Raw genomic sequence first — 19,486 nt, 5'->3', positions numbered from 1 at the left:
TCCTGGCACAGCGCAAAAATCCTTGAAATTTCCTGATAGGAGCATCTTTTGTTACTCATAATGAGCACCTCTCAGCCATACCTGAGTTTTTGCTAATGAGGTGACTCTGGGTGAGCCCATAGAGAGCTTCAGGTTGGGGGCTAGTCACCAGAAGAACCAACCATGTGATGAGAGGGTTGGAACTTTCAATCTACCCCTGACCTCTGAGGAGGGGGGAAGAGCTGGAGATTTTTCCTTGCCAGTGGCCAGTGACTTAATCAACCATGCCTGTGTAATGAAACTTCCATAAACACTCCTCAATGATAGGGCTTGGGGAGCTTCCCAATCGGTGCTTGGGAGGTTGGCATTTTCAGATTGGGCATGGAAGCTCCATACCCACCTCCCCGTCTACCACCAAGACTACCACCAAGTACCATGCCCTAGGTATCTGTTCCATTTGGCTGTTCCTGAGTTGTATCCTTTGCAACAAACCTGCTGGTTTGTGTTTTCCTGAGTTCTGTGAGTCATCCAAGTGAATTATCAAACTTAAGGAGGGGGTTAGGGAAACCCTTGGATTGATAACCAAGTCAGACAGAAGAGTGGGTTGTCGGGGTCCTAGGACTTATAACTGGTGTCTGAAGTGGGGGCAGCCTTGTGGGACTGAGCCCTTAAACCTGTTGGAGTCTCACACTGACTCGAGGTAGTTAGTGTCAAAATAGGACTGCATGGTAGGGCACCCACATGGTGTCAGAAAAAAGACATCTCACCATGTTTACTCTGAATGTAAACCAGACATTTTTCTGCTCCAGCAGAGGAGCAAATAGAAATCAGTGATTTTGACCAGGGCCATATCCAAGTTGCAAACATGAAGCACTGATTTAACACCAAGGTGAACGTGGACTTTTTACGGGAAACGTAGATGCCAGAAGAGCTTTCAAAACTGACCTGTTTCTCTGCTCATGCTCTTGCTGGATGCTTCACTCCTCCCACACCTTCTTCCAGGGAAGAGATAAGCAACGTCAGCTGACTGGAATGTTTCAAAAGGCCTTCTCTGGGCTGGGCAGATAGGCATGGTGGCCCTTCATTGGCATTGGGAGCCAGAGGCTGTGGGTGTTGTGTCGTCTTTTCTTCTTTTCTTTCTCCGATGGACAGAATATAAATGGTCCATTATCAGCCCAATATTGCAAGGTTGATTTGGAAAAGAATTTGTTTCCATTCGTTGTTGTCTTCTCACTGTGCAATTCCGCGTTTGGGCTACATATTTCTACCTGGACCCCTGGGCCTTTTGGAAAAATTCCTTTTGACTTTTATAGTGGGACTTAAATGTTAGGAGATGTCAGTGACCTTGTAACACTCGCTGTTTTGTTTCCTTGGAACCAAAGTGGTATAAATAAAGCTCACTTCATGGGTTGTTTTGTTTCGATTTAAGATAATATTCCAAGGCCAAAGGCATCCTCTTTTAAAATTACCGGTAAAAAAAAAAAAAAAAAAAGTGGTTTTCTTTATAAGAGTTCACCCTTACATTTATATGCCACTTTAATGATTCCAAAGTACTTCCACAATATTTATTTTACCACCACTATCAACCCTCGGGGCCTCTTTGATTGTCCATATTATAAAGGCGAGGACTAGAGGCCTGGGTTGGATGAGTTGATTTGCTTAAGGCCATACACATGGTGGTGGAGGCAGGCCGGGGACTCAAAGTGCACATTTTCCACACTGCCTCCATGGAAAACCAGACCCTGCCTCTAATTCGTGCTTGTGGGGGAGGAATGGAGAAGTGAGGCTTCACTTGATGAGCAACAGGGCCCCAGGGTTGAGGGAATAGGAGATATAAAAATAAATAAAAATTGGATGGTTTGCACTCACCTAACTCGACTCCAGAACATTTACAGGGCAACACATCAGCAGGACGACCAATCACTCTCTATCCCAGAATTGACTATTGTAGCAATGACTGCTGCTGACTGAGGAGGAGAAAACTTCTGTAAAAATGCCCAATATCTGGGAGCATAGACACCAGTAACATGTAGGTAGAAATAGAGCTAAAGGCTTTAAAAATCGCTTCTCACAGCACTAGTCCCAACTGGATCTGAATCCATGACACAGGCAGCGTGAGCTGGAGTTGATGGGGGGGCCCATACCTGACTTGTCAGGTTGAATGAGTGCCCACAGTGAGCCACAGGGTGAAGCATCCTTTCTTCCTAGTCCATCTCTCAAGTGAGAGATGATCAGACTATGTGACCCAATCTGCCCAGCCTTTTGGAGTCAAGCCCTCGCATTCCTGGGAAGGACATAGCAAGAGCCAGTAAGACAGCAAGAGAAGCCGGATAGCATTTGCTCCCATCACATTCTATGGCCAGGCCTCCCGAACCCTCCCTGTGATATTATTTTGACTTTATAATAACAACAATAACAAAAAAAATCAGGAGGGTTTGATATGTTTTAAAAAGGGCTTTCTGACTGCCGTTTGGAAATGGGACCAAGGAGGGCAAGTGAGGAAGACATTTCGGTTGTCTTCCCCAAAGATTCAGCAGGCTTCACCCAAGACAGGGATGCAGAAGGGGCTAGTTTAAGACAAGAATGGGTAAATTTGAGGGAATAGAAAGAAAGAAGGTTTGGGGGCAGGTGCCTGAGCTCTTGATGTGGCTACCACCTTCAGCATCATTCAGCTATCTAGTCTTGATGTGGCTACCAACATTCAGAGATCCAAGAAATGCGAGTTTGGTGTAGGTGTGAGCAGAAATGGTGGATTTAGTTTGGGATGTGCTGAGTGTGAGTTGCTTCCACACATCTCAGTGGATAGCCAGGAAGGTGTTCAGGAGATGATTTTGAGGCTCAGAGCTAGAAAGCAGGGCTCACCCTGTAGCTTTGGGGATCACCTACATAGAGGTGGTGGATGACCCTTTAGAGTAGAGGATGTCACTTGAGGAATGCCTGTGCGTGACCAGAGAAGCTACTGGCCAAGGACTGAATCCTGGTGAACCCCAGTTCTTAAGGGATGGGTTTGTATTAGGACCCTTGCATGGTTCCCAGTTACCTTTTTACCTTCAATTAAAATCAGTGCTTTTGTTACTATGTTTGACCCAATGACCTTCTTTTCTTTCTATGACCCACTTTTACGCTCTTTTTAGCAAGGTTGATTTATGAGTAGCCAATCATAGACCATTCATTACTCTCTTTCTAAGAAAACCTATACTGTTTGTCTTTGAATTCATGTTTTCCCTGGTGCTGTCACCATTTTCTTTTAAATCCCTGTTCAATTCTTGCCACTCCAGCGGAGTGTTTTCAGATTAAGCGTCCCCCAGCTCCAGCTGCAATTAATCAATTCAGAAGACAGTGGGGTGTTGGAAGTGGAAGGTCTATCGATCATTTGGCTTTCCCTCCAATGTGACAAGTAAGGAAACTCAGGTCAGATGAGGCAGGGTGACTCATTCAACGTTACACTGTCGGATCGGTAGAAAGTACGGAGTAAAAATTGAGTCTCCTGAGACCTAGTCAGGGGTTCTTTCCGTTAAGCCATGCTGCCTTGTGGTTTTGATTCTTCCCTCTGTCACTGTGAGGTGACTTTCCTTCGTTTGAACATCCAGTCTCATTCCTGCATTCCCTCATCCTCCTCCAGTCTCGCCCTACACAGAGGCAGAGCAGTGATTTCTCTTACTAAATTAGCTCTCATTTGATATGGATCATTACCTCTACCCTCTTGTGCCTTGGATGGTCATTTCCACCCCACATATCCAGAGCCCAGGGAAGTAACAAGGCAATCCTACAAAAATGAGTTCATAATTATGAGAGTCTCAAGAATTGATTGACTGATTGATTGATTGATGAGTGTTAAGTGCCCAGTAAGTATGTCTGCTATCACTAATGGAAAGGGTTATGATTGCTCTTCTTTAATTACTTCCTAACACACACGCCATCGCCCTCTACCCCCCGCCTGCCATCAGCGCCTCCCCCCAGCCCTCCTTCACATTAGGCTATCCTTGATGCCTTCTGCTAGATTGGCCTCTTAATAAAAGATTAATAAGAGGCTCAAGTACTTTTCAAACCCATATAAAGTTATTGGTGAGTTTTGTAAACATGTGGGTGCTTCAATGGTTATTTTAGGGAGAAAAAAATGATCTCATATGTGTACTTACCTAGATAGTCAATAGAAGATTTTTGAATGTGTTAGCTTCATATGTGGCTAGTCCTCTAGTAGAAAAGAAGATCTATGCCTTTTCTGGACAAATTAGTAGGATCATATTCTCTCACGCAGCCAGATCCTTCTAATTCAAGGTAACAAACAAAATTGATAATTAAATAGTATTTATTATAATTTAGGAATTATGGGTAAAGCAAATTTGACATAGTAAACATATTTTTTATGTGTCCGTATGCCTTCCAGTACATCGGGGCCCACTGTATATTAGATTTGTGTAATCCATTTATGTTCATTTTAAAGCAGTCAGAACAGCTTTTGTTTTACATGATTATAGGGTTTTTTGTGATAAAATATACATATCATAAAATGTATCATCTTAACCATTTTTAAATGTACAGTTCTGTGACATTAAGTTCATGCACACTGTTCTGCAACTATGGATTTTAAAAACATGGCCTTTGCTTGGGTGACATTGGCGATATCTGACTTGCCTGCAGCATGCAGCTTGACTGGGAAGACACGCACTGCATCAGAAAGTGGGCTAACTTAGTTTTGCATCAGCTTGTATTGTTTTGGCCTCACAACACTGTCTTCCCTCTGGGCCATATATTAAATAATTGAGGTAAGTTACGTTTATATTTCACAACACTCTCTAGTGTCTAGAGTCATGTGATATATTGCAAAACCTGGCATGGAAATCACTCATTTAGGTGGAGAAGGAAACCCCCTGACAACCAATCTGGTTTCTCTTTACAGGCTAATACTTTAAAGCCAACCTTTAAAGGATTAATTTTAGATAAAGCTGCTACTCTGTTAATAAATTACTATTATTGAGTGCTTACTTTGTACCTACTGCTGTGCTAAGCATTTGATTTATGGTTATCTCATTTAATTCTTTTTTTTTTTTTTAAAGATTTTGTTTATTTATTGAAGAGAGAGAGAGAGCATGAGCAGCGGGGAGGGCCGGAAGCAGGCTCCCCACTGAGCAGGGAGCCTGATGTAGGGCTCGATCCCAGGACCCTGGGATCATGACCTGACCTGAAGGCAGCCGCTTAACCGACTGAGCCACCCAGGTGCCTCCACCTCATTTAATTCTTTTTTTTTTAATTTATTTATTCATTTGAGACAGAGAGATAGAGAGCATGAGCAGGGGGAGGTGCAGAGGCAGAGGGAGAAGCAGGCTCTCCGCTGAGCAGGGAGCCGGATGTGGGTCTCGATCCCAGGACCCTGGGATCATGACCTGAGCCGAAGGCAGAGGCTTAACCATCTGAGCCACCCAGGCGCCCTCCACCTCATTTAATTCTTAAAATAACTGCATTGTCCCTGTTTTACAGATGAAACAATTGATACTTAGCTTATCTAACATCGAGCAGGTGGTAAATGACAAAGTTAGAGTTCGATCAGACCTTAACCATTTTGCTGCGTTCCCTTCCAGATTTCTCAAACATTCATAAGTTTTATAACAAGAACTAGGCCTAACAATGTAACTAACATATTAAAAGTATCTAACATACTGAAGGCATGTGATACTTCTTTATTAAGTCATTCAGAAAGAATGTTGTATGTAGGGGATATGGTATTAATTTATTTTAACCACATTTTAATAGGAAAGCCAAGAAGAAAAGCCTTGTAAAATATCATTTAAATACAGATTAAGCCTCAGTTATTCCTCTTGTCATTATGTTACTGCGGCATGTTTCTCTGTAAGAGGCCGTGCCTGCAGGATGCTCCCTTGCTCTGGCTATCTCGCATGTCTATCTTAATTATATAATAGAGGCAGGCAGGATGGAGGGAGCATTTGTTGATTCTGTTTCACGAGACGGAATACTGAGTAATGAGCTAGGAAACCTATATAGATCTGATTTTTAGATTATGTCTTTTGGTTCCTCTAAAAGATAGATTGTAGATTTTTTTTTTTTTAAAGAGAGATGCCACGTTCTATATAAAACTCCTTTTTATATAGTTCACTGGAGAGGCGGTGTAGCAGATGGCTCATACTCCTGGTTGGTGTGAATTCAGGGTTCGCTTTGTGAGCTTGAGCAAGTTTAATTTTTCCAGTCCTCAACTTTCTCACCTTTAGAGCTGAGATCATAATACCTACCTCACTAAATACACAGTAAATGTTAGCCTTCCCTTTTCCATCTCCTTCTACCTTTTTAATTCAGCACATAGTTATTACTAAGAATGTATTGTGTGTTAGGTCCTGTCCAGCTGTCCCGTACTCTGTATTCTTCTAAGAGCTCGAAGCGAGAGGCAGGAAGGCATCTAACCAGCTCTTTGTGATGCAGATTAATATCAGTATAATAGAACTATCAGCACTCCGTAAATGCTGAAGAAGCATGAAGTATGGAGCAACTACTGGTTTTGGGGGTAGAGTGGGTAGCAGCGTTCATTTTAAACATCTTTTGTGTTTAACGGTCATTTAATACTTGGTGAACATTAAACCTTTATATTTTCGGGTCAGAAGTTAACTCGACCTAAACACTAGGCTGATTTTCAGTGCATGGCAATTTGGTATTTGTCATTGGGTTAAGAAAATGTTCTACTGGATATAGCGTTCTTTATAGTGATCGCTATCAGAAGTTACTGATTATAGGAGACTGAAACCATCCAGAGGCACATAATATTTTCAGCTTGCTCATAGCTCACAGTAGTTGTAGAATTACAAAACTTATGGAGCACCTAATATCTGGCGGGACCCTGAGGAGACAAGAAATGTCCTTGCCTTCCCCGAGCCCATGGTCTTGGGGGAAGCCACGTGGAGAGGGAAAGGGCTCACAGAACAGCATGATACACACCATCCTTGTTGGGGTGAAAACTTGATACTTCCCCTTGTCTTGGCATGATTCCTGTTGCAATGTACTTTTAGCTTGTACAAAAGAATTGTGAAATCATAATTTGATAAGATATTAAGGTCATTTAGGAATGCTGTGGCATTTATCCAGCGATCCATCACTGATTCAAAATGACTCACCGTCATTAGAATGCAGCCAGTCATGCTAAATTTGACAGCAGTTCTCCGTTCAGATTTCTGAGATGTCATGTTTGGTGGCTACGTTGAGAAGTATGACTTTTTCTCCTTTCTTCCTGAAGGGTGAAGGCTTTGCCTCTGCTTCTGAATCTCTGCACCTCTCATGGGGTGATGGAAATGCCAGAGGTTCTGTCCCCCCTGCTCTGCTTTCCCGCCTTCCCGGACCCATTGTGTGTGTGCACCAGTTGTGTTTATAGATCATTCAGAGAGCCAGGCCTTCTTCCTCCGTACCCTTGGTTCCTAACTGGGTGGTAAAACCTGATCTAGTATTACTGGTTCACTCAGTAATTATTTACTAAATATTTATGGTAGGGATAGGGGCAGGATTGAGATATGGGGGTCCAAGAGATAGGCTAATAATTTGTTACCCTGGGCAGGCTGATGATTTGATGCCACTTCAGACTGTTGTCCTTTAAATATTTGTTCACAACATTTTTAAGAGGAAAAACCAAGCCCTAGATGAGAGGGAAGGGGGTAGCCAAATCCCTCAAATCCCCCTCCTGCCAGTTTCTAGGATCTCAACTGACCAGAAGAAAAATAGCAGACCCCTTCTTTTTCCTTCCAACCATATTCTCTACAATCCCTGAGAATAGTTCTGGTGGATACTATTTTTGTTTCATTTAGTTAAGTTTCCAGAGATGTTTTCAGCACCCCATGGATGTCTGTACGTGGAAACTGTCGTAACATCCAGGCTTTTAATCTAGCCCTGGAAAGAGACACTGGGATAGATCCCAGAAATGTAGATAAATAAGGTGCTGCCTCAGCGCTCAAGGAACTTGGGGCAATAGCTTATTATATACTATAAAACAGTGTGAGAGAACTGTTAATGTGGTAGGAACACAGATGGAGGAGCAGTGAATTCAGGCTGGGGAGGTCAAGGTGGCTCATGGGGGTGATGCCATGGTGGGACCGATGGTGAAATGAAATGTCCCTCCTTTAAGTACATCTGGTATTCCTAGTTTGAACTTTTCAAACTGATGAAATAGGCTACTTTAACTTTATATAACCTAAAGCCTTAAACTTAGGGAATTGCTCAAGGCAGGATGAGTAAGTGTGATATTGCAGTGATTCTTGCCGTATCTGACTTACAGAATGAGATCAAGTTACTAGGCAAAGATTCTTGATTTCTGGCTAACCCTTAAAGGGAAGGATTTTATTTAACCATCACTAAGACACAAATTCACGCCAATGGAGAGCCATTCTCAGATTCCAGAGCTTTAGAGCAGTTCTTTGCTTAACTACAAAGGAGTTTGTTTTGTCAATCTCCCCTATCTCTACTGACCAGAAGGAAATAAGAGCATCCAGACTTCTCAATTTTCAAAGCAAAAGGAGGGGGGGCCTCTTGTTTTTCTATCATAGTTGATTGTCCCCTATTGTTCTTTAATCCACAGTCACTTGAAAGTATTCCCTTGTATGTCCTTCGCTGGGAACCTTTTGAAGGGGGCTCTTCTTTGAGAAAGGGAATTCTTAGTGTTATGTTTGTCATCTCCAAATCTTCCAGAATAGAATTTTAAAGATTCTCTTGGAATTGACTTTTTAAGTGAAAATGAACATGCCCTGTGTCCTGCCAGTGGGAGAGAAAATGTTTTTGAGGGGGTAGGTAATGCCAGTTTCGTAACACTCATTAGCCTCGCAAGCTGGAGAAGCCACGGACGCCCCAGCCCGTCAGCCGCTGGGTCCAGCCGCGTTACCCTGGCGGTTGAGTCCTGGGTTTGCCTGCCTCGCGTGGACTGTTTATTCTATCCTAACAAGCCTTGTCATTTAGTATTTTCACCTTTCATTTTTCTAACTTGTACTTTTGTTTGCAGCTGAGGAGAAAGAAAGGTGATAACTTGTGCTATCGTTTCTAAAATTAGTTTTGAGCCATTTGGTTTTAGCCTGGATAAAGAAAATGAGCTACATTTTGTTGTTTTTTTACTTGGCAGCAACGGCTTCACTCTGAGATGACAAGTTGTCATTAGGAGGGAGCTTGCATTACACTTACATCTTCTCAGCAAAATATTCCTCTGGTATAGGTAAATATTAAGTAGAAAAGAAGAATGAGGGGCGCCTGGGTGGCTCAGTCGGTTAAGCGTCTGCCTTCGGCTCAGGTCATGATCCCCAGGTCCTGGGATCGAGTCCCGCGTTGGGCTCCCTGCTCCGCGGGGAGCCTGCTTCTCCCTCTGTCTCCCTCCGCCGCTCCCCCGGCTTGTGCTCACTCTCTCTCTGTCAGATAAATAAATAAAATATTTTTTTAAAAAAAAGAAGAACGAAGCTTGTTAGTAAAGCATGTTGAAAAGCATTCAACTCAACCCCATCAAAGAAATGCAAAATAAACAATAAGATAATTTGGGATGGAATTAGCCAAGGTTTTTTTTGTTTTTATTATTTAATGATGATTCCCATATCTGGTAAGGGTACTACTCATATACTGTTTATTGAAAAGAAAATTAGTATAACCTTTTTAAGAAATAATTTGTTGTTATATATCAGAGACCTTAAAATGTTTATGTCCTCTGGCCCATTACTCTCGCTTTTAGAGATCTTTGCAAAAGAAATCATATGAACAAGAGTACAGGGATGTTTACACTATTATTAGTAATAAAAAAGGAAAATCTAAGATTCAATAGGGAAATAATTTTGTAAACTATGACATATCTATGTATGAACTATTATGCTTCCATCAAAAATGGTGTTTAGAGGGGTGCTTGGCTGGCTCAGTCAGTGGGGCATGCGACTCTTGATCCTGGGGTTGTGAGGTGGGTGTGGAGATTACTTAAAAATACAATCCTTTAAAAAAAAATGTTGTTTAGAGAATCTGTAACAACATTAAGAAAGCGTATGATAAATAATAAGAGGCAAAAAATATTGTGTCACTGAAGTTTACAGCAGCATAATTGTGTCAAATAGCAGGACAGCAAATAACAACAAAAAAACCCCCAAAACAGCAACAATAAAAACTGGAAAGAGAAACTATCCCAAATGTTCCCCCCATGTTCCCCCCCCTTTTTTATATAAGAAACACAAATATTTTCAATGGGATTTTCAATTATTTATAAAATGAGTGGTACCTGAGATATAATGCTTATCTCATTCTTAATTAAAAATTGAATGCTCAGGGCGCCTGGGTGGCTCAGATGGTTAAGCATCTGCCTTCCGCTCAGGTCATGATCCCAGGGTCCTGGAATCGAGTCCTGCATCGGGCTCCCTGCTAGGCGGGGAGCCTGCTTCTCCCTCTGCCTCTCTCACTCTCATGAATAAATAAATAAAACATTTAAAAAAATAAATAAATAAAATAAATAAAAATTGAATGTTCATATTTTATGCCTTATAAATTGCTGTGGTGATGACATTAAATGTGACAGTGATTTGTGTCTCTCCCTGGGTATTAGTTGATAGCCTTTGCAGGAGATCAGAAGGTGATCTCTGTAATAACACTCATTTTTTAAGTTGTATGTTTCATAAAGTTGTTACAGATTTTGGAAATCTTAGAACCACGTAAGTGGATAACCTGTCTTGCAGTCCTGTGATGAGTAAAGTGTAACAATATGTTTATGATTTCTCTTTAGGAATTTTTCAAATAGAAACTAATTGCAGAGTTCCCGGTTGACCAGCATTCATAGGGTAAGATTAACATTCTGAATTGTGATGTGAACACGTGGTAAAGATAATTACTATTACGTTGGTAGCTTGGGGCAAATACTGAATCCTTAGGATGTAAAAAGAGATTATTATTCCTACAGACCTTTTGCATAAAATCCTTTTGATATATCTAAACCAGTTAAAAAGAAAATTAAATCTGAATACATTTTGGTAAAATGTCCTCTTCCTGTCCTTTGTTGGTCTTGTATGTTGCAGAGTATATGTCTGTGTGCGTTTGATATTTGTCATTTTTCTAAACCTTAAAGATCTGAGGAATATAATGTCTATGACAGACTTAGACTCCATGACTCCATGTCTATATTTTTCTGACTTCTGTTGAAGGTAGTGTTTTTTATGCAGGGAATTGGTTTGCCATGTTTCCGTAAATAAACAATGGCCATGCTTTCCGAGATTACATAAGTCAGAAATAAACAAGCCCCGTATCTGTTGCTTTCTACAAACATCATTTATCTTTTATAGTTGTGGAAGATTAATCTTAAATTAGTTCTGTGGCAGAGCTTCTGACTTTGACATAATGAGCAATTAATTTGTACACTGTATTAAGTAGCATGACTCTCTAGTATTGTGAATACGACAAATGTCTTGAAGAGTGTGTTGCCCAGCTCTGAACATATATAATCCAGGTGAAGACATGGTGAGGACATTGGGTCTGTCCTCTGTGTATTGTGAACACCCTTCTTTTACAGATGAAAGTATAGATCCTTGACTTCTTGAGTATATGCACATATCCCTGCTGATTCATTGAGCTAACTATGAATTTGTAAAAGCTAGTATCAGGGGTGCTTGGGTGGTGCAGTCGGTTAAACGTCCAGCTCTTGGTTTTGGCTCAGGTTTTGATCTCACGGTTATGAGATCGAGCCCTGCATGGACCTATGCACCCCGTATTGACCTCCGCACTCTGTGCGGAGTCTGCTTAAGTTTGTCTCTCTATCTCCCTCTGCCCCTCCCCTCCTCTCTCTAAAAAATAAATTAAAAAAAAAAACTAATATCACATCAGCTGCTTCTCTACTTTTGGCTCTTCAGTGGCTTTTCCATTCCTCCCGAACTATTTATTATCCAAACTCTGTATATTGGCTGCAGGCCCTCTCATTCTTCTGCTTTCCCCAGGCTCCTAACATCCCAACTGAGTGGCCTCCCTTCTGATCTGCACCTATTCTAAGCTTCTTGCTCCTTCTACTTGGAATGAGCTTCCCCAATATCATTGCATGGCTGACTCTGTTCAGATCTAAAGAGGCTTTCCCTGACTGCCCAATCTAAAGGAGCTCTATGTTCTTCATGGCATTTCTGATTTTATCGTGTTTATATATTTGGTTTTCTCTCTTTCCTTCTTCCTCAGTAAGGTCCCTGAGAGCAAGCATCTTTCTGTCTTGCACATCTATATTTCCTGAACACTTTGACCTCCACCAGGTGTGTGGTAGTTATCCTACAGACTAAAATCCTGACCTCTCTTTGAGAAGTGCTACTGTTCAGGGATGGGCTCCATGCATTCTCTTGGGATATTTTCTTTGTATAGAATCAAATGTGATACTTATTAGGTTTAGCCATCATGCCACCCATTTGGCCCTTGTGACAGCATGGCATACTGATCTTTTCAACTATGCATGTCTTCTCTCTACAATAGGATTGTAAATCCCATGAAAGTAGAAACAAGGTCCTATATTGCCTTAGTATGCCTTTGTAGTCCTAGCCTCCCTAACTGAGTGCATTTAAATGTTAACTTTAGAGAAAGGTTAAGATGAGTGGCTTAACCATATTTTTAGTATTTCTAGAGTACACTGGTTTGTCCCAAAGCTAAAAAAAAAATCTCATTTTGATTTATATTTATAGTTTTAAAATTGTAACATAGTAATATTCTGGACTACATTTGCAAATTCATGTTTCAAAACTGTTTATTTCATTAAGAAGGCCTATTATTAATTAGGCTAGGTGGCCAGAATCAATGCTATCAATTTCCCAGTTCTTTTCAAATTAGGAAATTTGCCCATAATTCCATGCCCTAGAGAAGTAACTTAAACATCTCTACACTTTAGTTTTCTTACTTGTAGAGTTAGAGTCTAATCGCCATGGTTTCTTCCTAGATTAGATAGCCCATATGATTCTGCTCTTGTAAAAGGTAGGTCACCTATGGGAGAAGTAGGAGAAGCAAATGGAATGATGATCTCTGCTATCAGCCAGACATTTGAAAGGAGAACATGTAGATTCACAAACACAGGAACTGAGTTTGGATCTACTTGATGGCTTGCTTACTGTGGATGGTGGGAGGGCAAGTCAAGAAAACATTTTTTTAAACAATGAAGATGGTGGAGAAGGGTCCAAGGTTGCCTTCTGCTTACATATTCTAATAATCATGTAGCCACTGGTAGTTTATGTGCCAGTGTTAATATTATAATGTGACTGCAACTTCCTTCATTTTAAATGTATTCTAGACAATTCAGTAGCTTACTAAACGCCTCAAAGAACTGAGAAACCTTTTCCTAGAAAGACAGTTACCATCTGCATTAAATAAATCATGTGTTCCATAACTGTCAGAAACAAGGAAAAGTAAAGCAATGTTTGTTTGTTTTTTTTAAAGTTCAGAACAACTCAGATTTAATTAGGATTTCTAGAGTTATTCCCATGGTGTTAATTGTCATATTCAGTAACTGTCTTCTGGGGCTTCAGATGATTAATTTTCCTAATATTTAGAATATTATTTATAATTGTTTTGGAAACCCATTACCGCTGTACGGCTCTGGCTAAGAAACTGCCAAATGGTAGTTACACACCACTTCTGTCCTTTGGTTTCTCTGTGTTATTGACCATGATGTCATACTCTTCCCTTGCAACTGATTTCCGTTCCAGAAACACTGTGCTTCTCCTTTATCTCACTGACCCTGCTTCTCGCCCCCCCTTTGCTCCTTCTGGTCTAACAGTTCTTCTTCATGTGATATATTATCCAGGGGAGAGATTCTGTTCTTCAATCACTCGATTCTTTCTCTCAAAGAACAAATTCATTTCTATGGTAGTATCTACTACTTCAATGTTCTTGAGTTCCTATGGTGAATTAAAGATGGCTGTAAATACTTTGTGATTTTTCTAGTTGGAGTCTGTTTCCCTTCCCTTTCAAAATCTGGACCGGCCCCGGTTACCTTTTTTGAACCCTCGAGTCTGGCAGAAGTGGTGTAGAGTACTTTCTAAGGCTGGACATTAAAGAGATTTGTAGCTTCCGCTATTCTGTGCTTGCAGTGTTCCTTAGAGCTTAGAGTTCCTTGCTGGGGGAAAGCCTAACCAGCCATGAATATGGAGGAGTGGCAGGGCCCCTGCTCATTAGCCTAAACTGAGCTGCAAGACCAGCAGACAGCCCGAATGCCAGTCCTGTGACTGAGGCATTCTAGACCTTCCAGCCATCCCAACATTCCAGCCAACAGCACGTGAAACAGAAGATCTGCCTCATCATCCCACAGATTCATGAGAAATGACAAATGATTGTTTTAGCCACTAAGCTTTGGAATGTTTTTTTTGCATGGCAATAAAGAACTAAAACAAAAATTGGTACCCAGAAGTGAGGTGCTGCCATAAGGAAACATCTGGCATTGGCTTTGAGACCAGGGGACAATGAAGGTCTCAAGGGAAGTAAGACAACTTTAATGGTGGCTGGAAAGGCAGTGAGGAAATTGCTATTGGGGGATATAAAACAGTACCCTTGTTGCATACTGACAGAAAAACTGGCCAGACTGACACCCCCAGCAACATGGAAGATGGGAAATGAACCTAATGGATTTGTGTATCTAGCTTAGGAGATTTTCCAGCAGAATATCAGAAGTGCCGGAGCGCCTGGGTGGTTCAGTTGGTTAAGCGTCCAACTCTTGATCTCAGCTCAGGTCTTGATCTCAGGGTCATGAGTTCAAGCCCTGCCTTGGGCTCCATGCTGGGCATGGAGCCTACTTAAAAAAAAAAAAAAATACTGGAAGTGCTAATTGACTTTTTTTAACCACGACCGAAGTACTGCAAGAGAGAGATAAATTAAAGAAGAGACTGTTTAGATTTTAAACAGACTTTAGAGGATATATTTCCCACCCAGAATTGTCTAGGGTTGTAAATAAAACTGTTCTTCATTCCCAGCTTTTCCACCCAGCAAAAGGTAGTCAAAGTAAGAAATGGCCTCAGGTCGAAAGATCAGATCCAGAGCACTACTGCCAGTAAAAGTTAATCTCACGGTGCAAACAAACCCAGGGCCTTGCTGTAAGACCCTGTATTATGACTTCAGAAAGATGTAAGGCCATGCCTCCTGGACCTTCTCTGCTAGATAATAGGACTTCTAAGGACCTTAAGAATGCTGTCCCACAGCCTCCTAGACCTAATTAAGATGACAAGATCCTGGACTTCAAGCCTGAACTTGATGCCATAGTCAGATGAAATTTTTAGGGGCTTGGAAGAAGGTGAGTGTTGCTTTGCATGTAGGAGGAAGGACTAGAAATCATTTGGGGGCAGGGAGAGCAGGGTAAATGAAGCCGGGCTGTATATCTGTTACCAGTCCTCCCATTGAGAAGTCACGTTTCCCCTCCTCTGTCGTCTGGCATCCAGGCTGGCTGTGTGACTCCTTTGACTGATAAAATGTGGTGGACGTGACACTGTGTAACTTTGAGGGCTGGGCCATACAAGAACTGCAGTTTTCACCTTTGTGCTTGGAAGGCACCGTCTTAGAACCCAACTACGCTATGTGAGGACCCTCGAAGAGCCATGAGAAGTCACACTGGAAGAGCTAGCCAGCAGCCAGCTCCAACCACCAGCCTGAAGAATGAGGGCATTCTGTACCTTCCAGCCACTCTTGCGCCGGTCGATCCCGTGAAGTAAATCATGAGAAATAGAACGCTATTGTTTTTTTAAGCCTTTAATATTGAGAATATGCAGAAGAGCCCAAATCCTTCCCATCTACATGCAGCTGAGTGCTGGCCTCTCCCAGGAAAGGCCCTATGACCTTAGCTACACCCTGCCTAACATCTGACTATACTTCTTTCTGCTCTCTGATATGCTCAGTTATTTACTGTACAAATATTTGTTGTACACCATGTGCTAGGAACTGTGGAAGATACTATATAACACCATAAACTCAATATCTGAATCCATTTGACTCCTGCTTCTCCATGGACCCCCTAGATGCTGTTGCTAGGTGGTGTTGAATTTTCATTTACAGTGACTATTTCATTCATTGCTTTCTTTTCAACGTGTTGCAAAATTTTCCCTCATTACTTCAGCCCACACGATTGATTCAGCTGGGCTCTGTTGTCTCTGATTCCTCCTCAAGTCCACCCTACAAACCTCTACAGCTCGAGGACTCCCTGTTCTGCTGCCTCACACACCTGGGTCTCGGGTCTCTGAAGGGCTCACGGAGTGGCTGGTCGCTGTTACTGGTAGTCTGTGGAGAGGGACAGCACTCTAGACATCTAGTGAAACTTTCAGGAAGATTTAAAAGGTTGGCACTTTCCCCAGATATTTTATTGCCAATCTGTCTTGTGAGCTTTCTCCTCCGGGGGAGTTTTGGAGGGGGAAAAAAAAAAGTACTGGTCTCAGCTAGACCAGTTAAATTGCTTGATCAATTGTAGGAGTAGGGCCTGGATTTGAGGGTTTTTTTTTAAAAGCACTCCAGGTTGTTCTAATGGGAAACCAAAATTGAGAACCACTGTCTTAGATTCTCAAAAAATGGTCTCTACACCAGCAGCATCAACATTAACTAGAAGTTTGTTAGAAGTGCACATTCCTGGGGCCTACTTCAGACCTAATGAATCAGAAACTCTGAGGGTGGGACCTAGCACTTTGTGTTTTAATAAGCTCTCCAGTGATTTTTATGAACATTAATGTTACAGAAACACTTTACTGTATAAATCTTAGTTCCCTTCTAGGAAGTCTCAAAACTACAACTAAATTTGGGAAGGGTGTTTATTATTTGGAAGTCGCTCTATTGACAAGATCTGAAACAATTGGTAAAGGACATAAACTGGCATACCACGTGTCTTGCTAGTGTTCATTTAAGTTCTTGAGAAATGCTGAATGATTATCATCACATCTCTGAAGAATGGCTCAAGGGGTTATTTAGTCTGAAGAAAAGGAGCAAATTAATCAAGGATACTGATGCACTGTTTCCCAGAGAGAGAACTCAAAGAGGTGAATTTAAACCTCAGTTGGGTATATGTTAGGCCCAAGAAACATCTTTTGATGAGAAGTGGTACTAAACATTTTGAAGGGCTATAAGGCAATTTCTAAATCAATTTGCAGTGAGAGCATAGAGAAACCCCGTTTTGAATTGTTTGGTTATATCCCTGCCTGGGGTCAGAGACAGAGATCTTTGAAGTAGTGTCCAGTTCTCTGCATAGACTGACTCTAAATACCATCTGATCATCATTTGTTTATTTTTTCACTGGTTATTTTGGAAATGCTTTCAAAGTAAAATAGGGACTAGTGGGAAGTAAAGATGCCTAACTTGAGTGTTCTTGTTTCAATCCGAGAGGCTTTGGGGTGAGATTGTCAAATGAATTCATGTGCTTTGAAAAGCTTTCATGATTTTTTAATGAGGTTTAAAAGCTAAAGGAATGGGATTAGGATCATAAAATCCTTTACTCTTAACATGGTTTCTTTGAACTGATTTAGTAATGCATTTGTATATTAGAAATAGAGATCTGATTTAGATTGAATCCTCATTGTTTGCAAAAATATAGTCTGGAAAAAATTTCCTAGACACACAAACAGTATAAAATTTTGTAATGACAAAGGACAGCTATGCTCTGGCTTTTGAATTAAACACTTTGATTAGAAAAATTAACATCATTTAATATATAGGAGTGTTTGAGATTTTTCATACATCATTAAACCCGGATGCTATGTATTTATATGTGAAGTCTTAATTCAGTGGCAAATGTTTGGTAGAAAAAGTTTAGCTGGGAAAGTAGATTATATAGTATGTTACAGGGGACATGGTAGAAAACTGTATATTTGCATCCTTGTTTTTCAAAAGATTAAAATAGAACCCAGTTACAATGCCGTTGTTGGGAATAGTTGATGTCTTAGTCTGTTCAGGCTGCTTTAACAAGCTACCACAGACTGGGTGACTTAAATAGCAGACATTTATTTCTCACAGTGCCTGGAGGCTGGGAAGTTCAAGATCAAGGCATGGGCAGATTCTAATGAGAGCTCACTTCCTAGTTTATAGGCAGCCACCTTCTTGCTGTATCCTCACCTGGTGGAAGAGGCAAGAGAGCCCTCTGGAATCCCTTTTATAAGGATACTAATACCATTCATGAGGGCTCCACCTTCATGATCTGAGGCTCCGCCTCCTAGTAGTATTGCATTGGGAGTTAGGATTTCAACATATCTGTTTTAGGGAGACAAAATATTTAGTCTGTTGCAGTTGGGGAAAAGAGAGAAATATTCAGCTTTTTTTTTTAGCCTTTGAAAGAACTGAGTGGCATAGTTAATTGGATTTAAATGAGACAGCATGGTCTGCCGTGGACAAGGTTTGAAATTTGAGTCAGAGAACGTAGGTTCTAATTGGAACTATTTCTTGACAGTTTTGTCACCTTGGACAAGCTAACTCCTTTGGGCCTGCTTTATTTTCCATGTTTTAAAATGTGAAGAAGAATAATATTTATCTAACGGTTTATTATATGAAACAAATTAATATAAATGAAAGTGCTTTGAAAGTAGGAAAACAGATGTCAGCTTATAAATAGTACATTTTTATTTGCTCTCTTACTGACAAGGAATTCCTCAATGGAAAATTAAATTAGGTGATTGGAGGGAAAGTTTATAATTCTTAAAAAGGTAAACAGGAAAAGTTCTTTACAAATCATTTTCAGTTAGTATAAATATGGTAAACCTATAGTTAGCTGTGGTTCTCTTAACAGATTAGTTATAATAGTTTCTCATATTATTATTTAAAAATATATATTTTAAAATACTACTATAGTTGGTGGTTTGTGACTCTCTTCTTTCATAGAAATACTGTGTTTAAAGTAGAAAATGTGTTTGCAATATTTAAAAGAAAATGTATTGTACAAGAGGTATCAGGATGGCTGAGTAGCATTCTGGAGTTATGCAATAAATTCTTTCCTGGTACATTATAGATGCAATGCAATGGAAGAATATGTAAAATGTTTCACACCTCAAATATCTTTATCATACTTGCTGCACATAAATGCAGTTGTGTATCATATGTTGGAAGACTTTTAAAAATGAATTGTGAATGAGAAACTTATATTCCAGTGGTGCTATCTAAGTATGAATTAGTACACAGCTGGATTGTCATACACATTGACTGTGTTTTCTGGCCTACAAAATAATTTGATACTGGATAGTAGTTATCAAGCAGGCTAAAATAATTTGATACTGGATAGTAGTTATCAAGCAGGCTTTATTGCACATGGATTGGTAAATCCAAAGTAAATTTCAGACATGCCCAACTTTTTGATCTTTGAAAATGACAAGGTCACAAGAATATTACTAAAAATATCTTAAATACAATTTGGGGTTGGTATGCTGAGCTGGATTTCAAGTACTTAATAAACCAAAAAAGGATTGTATCTTCAGGGCAAATATATAAACATTCCCAGCAACTTTTCAGAGGCACCATAGGCACTAAAAAAATACAATTTCCATACCAACTTAAAATTTTTGTATATTTTAGAATGGTCCCATATTTCAAACTGATCGATATATAT

General features: G+C 40.5%; 1 protein-coding gene across 8 annotated transcripts in view; it reads left to right on the top strand.

Moving 5' to 3' along the window:
* LRRC8B (leucine rich repeat containing 8 VRAC subunit B) overlaps window positions 1-19,486 on the top strand; it is a 96,312-nt gene that overhangs the window by 30,971 nt on the left and 45,855 nt on the right. For 6 of the 8 annotated variants that reach the window (XR_013448071.1, XM_036118598.2, XM_036118594.2 and 3 more), the window contains exon 2: window positions 10,703-10,757. The gene's annotated coding sequence lies outside the window, so the exon portion shown is untranslated. Of the gene's footprint in view, window positions 1-4,620; window positions 4,746-5,056; window positions 5,197-10,702; window positions 10,758-19,486 lie in introns of those variants that run through there. The other 2 variants (XM_078072780.1, XM_036118590.2) reach the window with 2 other exon arrangements.

Source organism: Halichoerus grypus, chromosome 5 (assembly GCF_964656455.1).
Source record: "Halichoerus grypus chromosome 5, mHalGry1.hap1.1, whole genome shotgun sequence".
Lineage (NCBI taxonomy): Eukaryota > Metazoa > Chordata > Mammalia > Carnivora > Phocidae > Halichoerus > Halichoerus grypus.
This window is presented reverse-complemented; position numbering and strand designations above follow the sequence as displayed.